At 41.1% G+C, this 12,616-nt stretch overlaps 1 protein-coding gene across 3 annotated transcripts in view; it reads right to left on the reverse strand.

The window, feature by feature from the left end:
* OXSR1 (oxidative stress responsive kinase 1) overlaps positions 1-12,616 on the reverse strand; it is a 101,488-nt gene that overhangs the window by 48,784 nt on the left and 40,088 nt on the right. The gene's annotated exons all lie outside the window — the stretch shown is intronic.

Here is a 12,616-nt window from a genome sequence, read left to right on the forward strand (position 1 = left end):
TTTATAGTTTTAATCGGTAACTATTTGTAACTCAAACAGTACACGTGCACACATTCTTATTCTAAAAACAAAATATCACCGAAGAGCCCAAAGTCCCTCTACCCACCATTCTCAAGTCTAGAACTTTCTTCACAGTTTTCAACTATTACCAGTCTAGTCAATACAATATGTTCCTGTGACCTACCTCGGCTCTTCTTCCAACATAAATGATACTACACTATCCATTCAAAGCTACAACTTGTTTTTCTCATACAACAATGTGTTAGCAATATCTGGCAAAATTTAAAATCCTCAAATCCTGAGTAGTAGCAAATCCACTTGTTGATAACCCAGAGAAACCCCCACCCGTGTACAAACAAGGACGTCACTGCAGCATTGTTTGTAATAATAAACCAAAAATGATAACAACCTAGAAGGCCAACAATAGCAGAAAGGTTGAACTAATTTTGTTACAGCCATAAAATGGAATAAGGTCAATCAACATGGTTTGACTTGAAATACCCTCTAACACATACTACTAAATGAACAAATCAAATGAGAGGACAGCGCATTTTGTAGGGCATCATTAATGTTATACACACACACACACACACACACACACACACACACACACACACACACTTTACATCTATTCCAAATGGAGAGTAATGAATGTTTCCTTCTGTGGAGAGGAATGGGTTTGGAATCAAGGCAAACAGTGTTGAATATCTTGTGGAAATGTGATCATGTATTTATTTTGTAATTAAAAACAAATATACAGAGAGCCAGTCTTTGAGGCTAGACAAGAAAGAGCAAGGCTAGCTCACGGAGGAAGGCTTTGTCATGAAGAGGAACCAGCGAAAAGCACAACACTTCATCCTTTCCCTATTCCTGTCTTATCTCTTATCTTTAGATCATAACCATTCCTCAAAAAAAAAAAAAAAAAAAAAAAAATCAAGGGGCGCCTGGGTGGCTGAGTTGGTTAAGCATCCGACTTCGGTTCAGTTCATGATCTCATGGTTCGTGGGTTCGAGCCCCGTGTCGGGCTCTGTGTGACAGCTCAGAGCCTGGAGCCTGCTTCGGATTCTGTGTCCCCCTTTCTCTCTACTCCTCCTCCACTCGTGCTCTGTCCCTCTCTCTCTCAAAAATAAACATTAAAAAAAATTGTTTTTAATCAACAATAATTTCACAACTGTGTGTATCAGCTTCACCATACCACAACATGCAACACTTTTCCTGAATGCGTACTGACGCATGAGGCAATCACGCTGCTGAGTACTCTGCACTGTTCATACATCCACGCAATTCACACGGCATTCCCCCAGAGCTGACTTAGACTCCAGCTAAGACTACTCTACAAGCAATTTACACAGCCTTCTCCCAGAGCTGACTCAGAGTAGAGCCCAGCTAAGTCTACTCTACAAACATAAAGTCTCTGACTCCAGATACTATGAATAGGAGAAAACTGAAGACCTTCCCTTCCCTTGGTGACAAAAACCATCCAAGTCAACCACCAACTTTTAACTCCCTTTTCTGAGTTCATCTGGAATGACATCTAAAACTCAAAAAATGTATAATTTAGTCACTTCCTCCTCTGTATTTTTGCAGCAGGCTGTAACACAGCATTAGCCCAGACTACAGAAATGTCATCATAATCTTCGGGCTGCCTCTTTCAGCACGAGCTAAGATCTGGACCTGTACCTTACTAGATTTCTATATCACCTGCACTTACTTACTTACTAGCATTATGATTAGTAAACAGGAGACATCTCCCAGATATTCACCGAATATATTTAAATAACTAAGGAGACAATTTCCTTAAATACTCTTCTGGAGATAAGTGGAAGTATTAAATGAATGAATGAATAAATGAGTAAATAAATAAATCCAACTAAATACCAAAATAAAACTTGACTGTTTCCTTTCCACCGTCTCAAACCCCAATTTCCACCTCCTAACTCTGTTCCAAATGTTAGGGTTATAAAGTAATACACTGCAGTCAAACAAGACAACCTAACTATCCAACAACGGGAGACCAAATTGTGGTATATCTATACAATGAAATACTAAGAATAGCAATGAACATATGAATATGGAAGCATCACCAAATATATCCTTAAGTGAAATAATACTATGTATGTATGTTTCCATTGTCTTCTTTTTTAAGCAAAAAAAAAAAAAAAAAAAAAGGGATATACATATGTTTATATTGGCATAAAATCTCTCTCAAAGGAGTCACAAGAAAATGGCAAGAAATGGTTCCATTTAGACCAGGATACCAGAGGTTCAGGGAAGGAGGAAGATTTCTTAAAAAATACTTTATTTTTTAGAACAATTTTAGGTTTACAAAGAAATTGAGAAGACAGTGCAGAGGCATTCCCACATGCCTTACACTTAGTTTCCCCCATTGTTAACGTCTTACATTAGTATGGTACTTTTACCACATTTAATGAGACCAGTACTGATGCATGATTATTAAAGTCCACAACTTACTCAGATTTTTTAAAGTTTTTACCTAATGTCCCTTTTCTGTCCCAGGATCCCATTCAGGATTCCACATTAAATTAGTTATGTCTCCTTAGGTTCTGCTTGTCTATGACAGTTTCTTTGACTTTCCTTGTTTTTGATGACCTTGACAGCTTTGAGGAATAATGGTCAAGTATTTTGTAGGATGCCCCTCTAATGGAATTTGCCTCATGATCAGACTGGCATTATGAATTTTTGGAAGGGAAACCACAGAAGTGAAGTGCCATTTTTATCACATGATATCAAGGTACATAGTATCAATATGATTCAGGACAGGACTTTTTTTTTTTTTTAATCATATACCATTTTGTGCTTTTTTGAATATTTAAGTCACATACATGTGTTACCTATTCAAATAATGTTTTATACAAATTTCTGTTTTTTGGTAAGTGAAGAGACAATAATCTATTTTCAGTAGAGCCTGCACTTAGGGTGACTACTTTTCCCGATCAGCTCCTCAGATAATCAATTCCATGCTTCCCATTTGAAACCAAAGTGCAGTCTGCAGAACAGCTTCCAGGAGTAAAAGCAGGAGAAAATCATGAGGCTAAATGGCTCACTGGACAAACATACCAGTCTGTCCTCATGGGCAACAGGACAACTGACCTTCCAAGAAAAAGATTTGTAACTAAATACCTGGAAATCCATAAAGGCCTTAAGAAAACCACCTTTCTTACTCTGCCACAAAATCCAAGCAACCCAGCAGCCCAACAGTTAAATCCACAATCCATTCTTAAATAAAAAACAACAGTGAGTTTTGTTTTTCACAGCTTAAAGCCATTTCTCACATGTCACTATTGCACCAAAGTGACAAATTCCTTGTAAAATTAGAAGGAATATCATATTTTTCATAAGGAGCCCCCTTTAAAAAAAAATGTTAAAAAAAATAAAGGGACTATCATAGAAAGAAATAAGAAAGAACAGTGAGTATTTTCACAGGTTAATGCCATTTCTCACATGTCACTACTGCACCAAAGTGACAAATTCCTTGTAAAATTAAAAGGAATATCATAGACATGCTTGACTCCTTCATTAGCAGACAGCAAAAGTTACTGCCCAAAACATGTTTATGACTCATCAATAGGCATACTTTGTGGAAAACTCAAAAAAGGTCAAGAGAAGCAAAGAATCAAAATGAAAGCTGGAAAATACACTACATTTTAAGCATCTTTTTTTTTTTAATGTTTATTTTTCAGAGAGAGAGAGAGAGAGAGAGAGAGACAGAGTGTGAGCGGGGGAGGGGCAAAGAGACAGAGGGAGACACAGAATCCGAAGCAGGCTCCAGGCTCCGAGCTGTCAGCAGGGAGCCCGACGCGGGGCTCGAACTCAGGAACCATGAGATCATGACCTGAGGCGAAGTCAGACCTTAACCGACGGAGCCACCCAGGTGCCCTAAGCATCTTAAACTGACTAGCCAACATTTCCGCTGGGGCAAACCTCTTTAACGGGGAAAATATTGGAGCAGGTAGATATAGAGAGAAAAGTTTAAGTCTAATTTAGAGACCTGTTCACCCTAGTTAAAACCTCTAAACACAGTGAAGATGGAGGAAAATTATTTGACCCGATCCACCAGTCTAACCCACAAATGGGTTAGACCAAAATAAAGATGAGAAGCGGCAAAAACTACTACATAGGTTCAGCTGTCCCCCAGGAAGGCCGCCTTCTCCCAAGCCTGCTGAAATCTCAGAGTAGCTCACAGCTCAGAGTGGTTGCTGAAGTTTAAGCAGTGGTTCGCAGTCTTCGCTGCACATTACAATCACCTGGGAAGCTTTTAAAGGGCCCAATGCTGGGGCACCTGTGTGGCTCAGTCGGTTAAGTGTTGACTTCGGCTCAGGTCATGAGCTTGTGGTTCACGAGTTTGAGCCCCGAGTCAGGATGTCAGGATCTGCGCTGACAGCTCAGAGCCGGGAGCCGGCTTTGCGGATTCTGTGTCTCTCTCTCTCTCTGCCTCTCCCCTACTCATTTGCTCGCTCGCTCTCTCTCTCTCTCTCTCAAAAATAAATAAAACATTAAAAAAATATTTTTTTTAACTCCCAATGCCAATGCCTCATCTCAGACCAACCGAATGGACTTCTTGCAATGGATCCAGGAATCAGTACTTATTAAAGTTTCCTAGGTGATTCCAGTATGTAGCCAAGGTCGAGAATCTCTGTTTTAAAGTGTGAAGATAAAGAATCCATTCCAGCAACATGGCAAAATATGTATGGCAAACAGTCTTTCGTCACTACTGCCCGGGCCTTTGCTGCAAAACCCACCGTTCCCCTGCTACACAAACAAAGAAATGCTGGATACATTAGGAAGGGAAATTGTCACACTGCTGAACATGAACTAAACTGAAATCCTCAAGTTTCAGAAATGCAAGGAACACTTAAGAGCCAGAGCAGTAAGCCTTGAGAGAGAGAAGACAAGCTGCCCCAAACGGCTGGGAATCTCGGATTTTAAAATGGTCCTGGACCGGTTTAAGGTTGAGAGTACAACTGAGACCCTTGCATAAAACCAGGAGCCTGGGAAGAATGAGCCACAGTGAAAGATACCCTTAACAAAAGTAAACTAGCATAGCCATATTAAAATAAGATGTAATTGTCTTTAATACAAAAGCATTTCTAGGAATAAAGAGGGTCATTATATTATTTTTTAAAAAAGGAATAATTCACCAGAAAGATAACAATCCTGAAAGGGTCACTGGATTCCAGGGCTCCTTCTCCCGAACCTCTGGTTTCCATTGTTCTGACAGGAAGTCAGCTCTCAGTCATACTGAAGCTCTCTGTCTTAGCTTGTTCCGTTCAAGCTGCTATAACAAAAATACCACAGCCTGGGTAACTTAAACAACCAACACCGTTCTGGGGGCTGGGAAGTCCAAGATCACGGCAGTGTCTGGTGAGGGTCCACTTCCTCCTGGTTCATAGGTGTAGGAGTGCTGACAACACTGACTCCATCTTTGGCCCTCCATTTCGTCCATGCCCGCCCAATGACCTCCCTCGGGGCCACGTGTTCCAGTCCCCATGGAGGTTAATGCATGCCCTGACCAGATGCAGGAAGGCTCGTGCTGACCTTCCCTAAAGTGACACACACAGAGGTGCCACTTTAGATATCTACCCTTTGACATCACCCCCATGCCCCTCACGGTATAAAAACTGGGGGTGAAGATGTGGACTGGGAGGTGAATGGAGGCAGACAATAGCGGCCATAGCTGCTTGGATCGTCAAGTTCATGCAATCCCCCTGTCAGGAAGTTACCCCCAATAAAACTCTGTAAATGGTATGGAGTGACTTTCGACATTTTTCATTCTCAAAGTGACTTCTCGGTGTGGAGGACACATTACTGACCTGCGTCCACCTTTTAACCACAGGTGACCATCTTTTCACTCTGTCTTCACGTGGCAAAAGGAGCCAGGGAGTTCTCTGGGGTCTCTTTTGTAAGGACAGTAATCCCTTTCATGAGGGCACCACCCTTATGACTGAATCACATTCCCAAGGCCCCACCTCCAACCACCACCACAGCGGTGATGAGTTTCAACACATGGATCCTGAAGAATCGCAAACATTCCTCCTATAGCACTACGCCCCCTACGTGATGGGCTGTTTTCCTCTTGCTGCTGCCAAGATACTCTGTGCCTGCATTTCAACGGTGTAATTATAACGTGTCTGCTTATAGATTTCTTTGTATTTGTCTTCACCAAGGTTCACGGTTTGGAAGTTGGGGGCCATTATTTCTCCCAGCATTTTTTTCTGTCTCTTTTACTCATTTAGCTAAATGAGAGCTGATATGTATGTATATACTCAGAGTAGAGGTTACGGTCATACAAAACTGAGCAGAGACTGTATTTGTGCCTGAACTTGATGTGAATCTATTCATTGCTTTCTAAAAGAGACAGTGACCTTAGTGTGTATGTCAGTGTGTATTTTGGGTTAATTTCCTATTAATTAGATAAAGTCTGTATATGTAAAGTTTTAGGAAAAAGGATATACTATGCTCTGAAGTGAAGACTTTGACTTTTAAAATAGGGACTGGATATATTAAATAAAAAGAGATAGCACATAGTATATATTTAAAGCAAATAACCTCAGTGGCAGAACTAAATTCTACTGAGTTAGTAACTAAAAAATATTAACTGACATTGAACCACTGTGTACCCAGCTTCATAGATTAGTGCGATCTTTCTTTCCTAGCAGGTTTTGGGAACCCACTGGCCTAAATTCAAGTCCCAGGTATGTCACTAGGTGGGGGACTTTTAGCTAACTACTCACCTCTCTGCCTCGGTTTCCTCCTCAGTAAAATGGGGATGGAATTACCTACCTCGTAAAGCAACCTAACTGTAAAGATTCAATGAGGTAATTAATGCAGATGACACACTTAGGATACCATACAGCACACGAGCTTCAGTGAATGCGCAGTATTGCTATCTACACCCGAGGTCAACAAACATTTTCTTAAAGGCCCAGGGAGTACACGTTTTAGGCTCTGTGGGCCAGATGTTCTCTGTCACCACTACTTTGTTTTCATCGTGCTAAAGCAGCCACGGACAACCAATAAATGAATGGGCGTGGCTGTCCTGCTGTCGCTTTTACAAAAAACAGGCGTCAGGCTGTGTTGGTCAATCCCTGATGATGTACATGGCGATAGAAGATGGGCTTTTTCCTCTCAGAGAATAGTCTATCCATAAGTGACATCAGTCCAGTATGGTGACTCCACAGAATCAGGGAGTCAGGCTCCTTCCATGTTATTGCTTTATCTTCCCCCTAAGTTCTTGCTACATAGCTCAGGATGGCTTACCACCACATCCACATTTCAGGGGAAGGAAGGAAAGGGGAAATAGAGGTTATGCCACTTTCTGTTAGCAGTGGTTCTCAGGACATTTGGCAATGTCTGGAGACATCCTGGGTTGTCACACTGGGTGTGGGGGATGAGGGGGGTGCTGCTGGCATGTAATGGGTAGGAGTCAGGGATGTTGCTTAATATGTCCTACAACGCAGAGTTCAGCCCCTGCAACAAAGCACTGTCCAACCCACATGCCAATAGGGCTGGTGGGGGTGGGGGGGGGGTGGTGGCGGTGAGAAAACCTGCTAAGGGAACAACCTTGAAGTAGTATACATTTTTGTTCTCACCACGGTGGCTAGAAATTCATTCACACAGGTGTATCTGACCTGCATGGTAGGCTATGAAGTGTTGCCTTTCTTCTGGATGGTCATACACCCAGTAAAAATGTTACCTTTTACGTTTTTCTTTGAAAAGAAGAGGAGACCCACTGGGGGCCAAGTAGCAGTTTCTGGCATTTTTTTCCCCCCTAGAAGACTGATGAACATGAAATCAGAACTGAGGTATTAACTGAATTCTGTTCATCGAGAGCATTAAGGTATATATTCATAGGGTTACCACTATCCAGCGGTCAGGAATCCTGTTTTTCAGGCCACCTTTTCCTCTTGCCAGTGCAGGAAATACAGTCCCAAAGCTTTACTCTTTGGTCATGCCCTTTTCAGTCATCTGTTAACCCATTATTGTAACTAGGTCCAAAATGACAGGATACAATTTTAAATGAAAAACCCTACTGTCTTAAGAATATACCTTCAATGCTTCCAAGATGTCTGGTTTATATATTATTCCTTTCAGTCAACTGTTCTTCATAACCATAAAAAGAGTTCATTTTTCTTTGTAAGACTTAAGCTGGTTGGAAAATTTAGACGGCTAGAAAGCATTATTCATTTTTATCTAGAGTAAGATACTTTTATAAATGGCTGATTGCATCGGTAGATGTTTAAAAAAAAATTTTTTTTTTACATTTACTTATTTTTGAGAGACAGAGAGAGACAGAGTGTGAGCAGGGGAGGTGCAGAGAGAGAGGGAGACCCAGAATCCGAAGCAGGCTCCAGGCTCCAAGCGGTCAGCACAGAGCCTGACGCGGGACTCTAACTCACAAACTGTGAGATCATGACCTCAGCCGAAGTCAGATGTTTAACCGACTGACCCACCCAGGCGCCCCTATATATGTTAATTTTTTTTTTTTAAATGGTGCTATTATCAGAATAACCTAATTAAAGGTCTGTGTCCATGTGGGGGTGAGGAGATTACTTGTTTTTTTCCCTCCCTATTCTGATTCATTCCTTAAAGCCTCAGTTTTAGAACTTGATAGTTGTCTGACCTTTGATCAGTTACTTTTCTGGGCCTTTGTTTATCTATTTGCTGAGAGATTAGGATTAAGTAGGTGAGCTTTAAAAAACTGAGGTATGGGGGCGCCTGGGTGGCTCAGTTGGTTAAGTGTCCAACTTCGGCTCAAGTCATGATCTCACGGTCCGTGAGTTCAAGCCCCGCGTCGGGCTCTGTGCTGACAGCTCAGAGCCTGGAGCCCGCTTCGGATTCTGTGTCTCCCTCTCTCTCTGCCCCTCCCCCGTTCATGCTCTGTCTCAAAAATAAATAAACGTTAAAAAATAAAAATAAAAAACTGAGGTATGGGGCACTTGGATGGCTCAGTAGGTTGAGTGTCCAACTTCACTTCAGGTCATGATCTCGCAGGTCGTGGGTTCGAGCCCCGCATTGGGCTCACTGTCAGTCTGTCAGTGCAGGGACCGCTTCGGATCCTCTGTCCCCCTCTCTGTACCCCTCCCCCGCTAGCGCTCTCCCAAAAGCAAATAAATATATTTTAAAAAATTTTAATAAAAGTTGAGATATCACTGACGAATAAAATTGTAAGATATTTAAAGTGTACAATGTGCTCGTTTGACGTATGGACACACTGGGAAAGGATTCTTCCCACCAAGATAATTAACATACCTGTTACCTTATATGTTTACTTTTTGGGGTTTTTTGTTGTTTTTTTTTTTTTTTGGTGAGAACACTTAAATTCTACTCTCTTAGCAAAACTTACTCATAACTGAGTTTGTATTCTTTTACCAATCTCTCCCTATTTTCCCTATCCCACCTGCACTCCCCACCCCAGCAGCCACTTTTCCACTCTCCGTTTCTAGTTCAACTTTTCTTTAGCTTCTACATACAAGTGATACCAGGCAGTTATCTGTCTTTCTCTTTCTGGCCTAATTCACTTAGCATAGTGCCTTCCAGGTTCATCCATATTGTCGCAAACCACAGCATTTCCTGCTTTCTTTTTTTTTAATGGCTAAATAATAATCCACTGTACATATACACATCTTTATCCATTCATCCACTGATGGACACTTAGGTTATTTCCACAGCTTGGCTCTGAGATGATGACTTCACTTTCTTTGAATATATACCCAGAACTAGAATTACAGGATCATATGGTAATCCTATTTTTAATTTTTTTGAGGAACCTCCATACTGTTTCCCATGGTGGCTGTTATCAGTTTATGTTGCCACCATCAGTGTACAAAAAGGTTCCCTTTTCTCCACATCCTCATCCAGGATCTGTTATCTCCTGTCTTTTTGAAAACAGATATCCTAACAGATACGCGATGATATCTTACTGTGGTTTTGACTGTATTTCCCTGAGGATTAGGGAAATAGATCATCGTTTTTGGGAAAATGTCTATTTGGAGCCTTTGCCCATTTGAAATTAGGTTATTTGGGAGTTTCTGTCTCTGAGTTGTACAAATTCCTTGTATATTTTGGATATTAACCCCTTATCAGAACACGTGGATTGCACATATTTTCTCCCGTTCCATGGGTTGCCTTTTTATTTTGTTGATGGTTTCCTTTGCTGTGAAGAAGCTTTTGAGTTTGGTGTAGTCCCACCTGTTTAATTTTTCTTTTCCTGCCTTTGCTACTGGTGTCACATCCAAAAAAAAAATCTGTATTTCATGTATTCCCATTCTGATCTTTTAAAATTTACTTCCTTCTGCTAACTTTGGGTTTAGTTTGTTCTTAATTTTCTTTTCTAGTTCCTTAAAGGTAGGTGATTTTTAAGATTACAATCTGTGTCTCCCGCCTTTTTTCTGCCTTTATTTTAATTGAGCATTTTACATGATCCCATTTTCCTCTCCTCTCTTAGCATATCAATTCTTTTTTCATTTTTTAGTGGCTGCCCTAGAGTTTGCTATAAACATTTACAACGAACCCAAGTCCATTTTTAAAGAGCACTATACGACTTCTCTGAGTTTTCTTTTAGTCTCACATATCCTGGACTGGGCACTAGAAAGTCTCTCAACCCAGAACTATGAACAGGCGTACACGACAAACAAACGAACAAAACAAAAATTTTAAAAATCCTCCACGCCTGCTCTCTGGGGCCAAAGGAGCAGAAAAGGGGCAGCCTAGCACAGACCTAGCAAAGGACCCACAGCTGGAGTCACAGGCTGGCCCACTGTGCCAGAGCCAGAGGTTTTAAGCAAAGACCAAATGGGAAACCCCATCCTCTCCCCACACCCACGGCAGCAGGTAGGCCCATACTGCCCGCCCCAGTAGCACCAACAGCCCAGCCAGCATCTCTTGGCCCAGTAGCCGGCTGTAGAGAGCAACCTGGGCCCAGCACTTCCTGGCACTTCACACAGCGGCAAAGGACAACCCAGACCCAGTGTCTTCCAACTCTCTACCCAGCAGCAAAAGGTGGCCCAGGGAAATGCCCTCATCCCCACAGGCAATACTAACAGAGAACGAATGGGAGCCCCACTGGCACCACGTGGCATGGGCCACAGGATGGGCCCCCAAAAGTGCTCACAGACCCACGGGTACAGCATCTATCTTCCACTTTCCACCTAGCAGCATCAGGCCTGGGGCATTCTACTCTGCTCTCAATGGTGGCATCAGCAGGATTGAGCAGAGAGCCCCAGCAGTGCCGGGTGAACAAAGCAAACCAGAACAGCACTGTAATGGCTCTAAAAATCAAACTGTCATTGGAACTACAGCCCACAAAAGTAGACTAGGTTTTACATTCTAAACCTCAACACGGCAAACACCTGCTAAGATATATATTTAAATGGGATCAAGAGTCTCCTAACATGATATGCAAGATATCCAGGATACAATTTAAAAATCACTCATCATACCAAGGACCAGGAAGAACTTCAGTAAGAGAAGACAACTGACATCAACACCGAGACGAATCAGATCTTGGAATTAATTATATGCCAAGAATTGTAAAGCAGCCATTATAAAAATGCTTCCACATGCAATTTGGGATTATCAAAACAAATGAAAAACAGAAAATCTCAGCAAAGAAATAAAAGTGATAAAAAGAAAAAGAATCAGATTATCTAAAAGACTATAATAACTGAAATACTCAATGGGTTCTATAGTAGAATGCAGAGGACAGAATCAGAACTTGAGAACACATCAATAGAATCCACTCAGTCTTAACAGAGAAAACAAACACGATGACAAAACCTGAACTGAGCCTCAGGACTTATAGTACAATAACAAAACAGCTAACTTTTGTATTATCAGAGTCCCAGAAAAAGAGGTGGAAAAAAAAAAAAATGGATTAAAAAACTACCCAAAGGTATGACTGCTGAAAACTTCCCAGACTTGGTGAAAGACAAAATCCTACAGATTCAAGGAGTTTGGGAACCCCAAACAGAATATACCTAAAGAAGTTCACACCAAGACATCATAATTAAACTTCAGAAAACCAAAGAAAAAATCTTGAAAGCAGCCAGAGAAAAACAACATTATAGAACACGAATTCAAATGACAGACTTCTGATCTGAAACCACGGAGGCCAGAATTAAGTGGTAGAGCACCTTTCAATTGCTGAAGGAAAAGCACAGTCAACAGCAAATTCTTATATCCAGTGAAATTATCCTTCCGAATGACCACCCCCCCACCCACACCGTGCCAAAAAAAAGTCTGATATGAAGGAAAACCAAATCCAGGGATTAAACAGATTTGAGTAACACAGAAACCATCATCATTTGGATTCTTCTTATCTGTACCCAGGGAATGAATAGAGATGGCCAGGAATACTTGGACCATAAAATGATACATAGCTTTTTACATTAAAAAAAAAAAAAAAAAAGCTTTAATAAGAAGTTATTTTACAAAGAGCTTTTAATAATTTGAGAGAACACTCAAGACAAAATACTAAAAAAACACAGTGAGAAGCAACAGACAAAACTATAAATATAGTTTTGTTTTAAGTATCTTGTGAGCACACAAAAGAAACTAGAAAGAAATATTACAAAACATTATCAGTGATTACAAGGAT

This window comes from Panthera tigris, chromosome C2 (assembly GCF_018350195.1).
Source record: "Panthera tigris isolate Pti1 chromosome C2, P.tigris_Pti1_mat1.1, whole genome shotgun sequence".
Classification (NCBI taxonomy): Eukaryota; Metazoa; Chordata; class Mammalia; order Carnivora; family Felidae; genus Panthera; species Panthera tigris.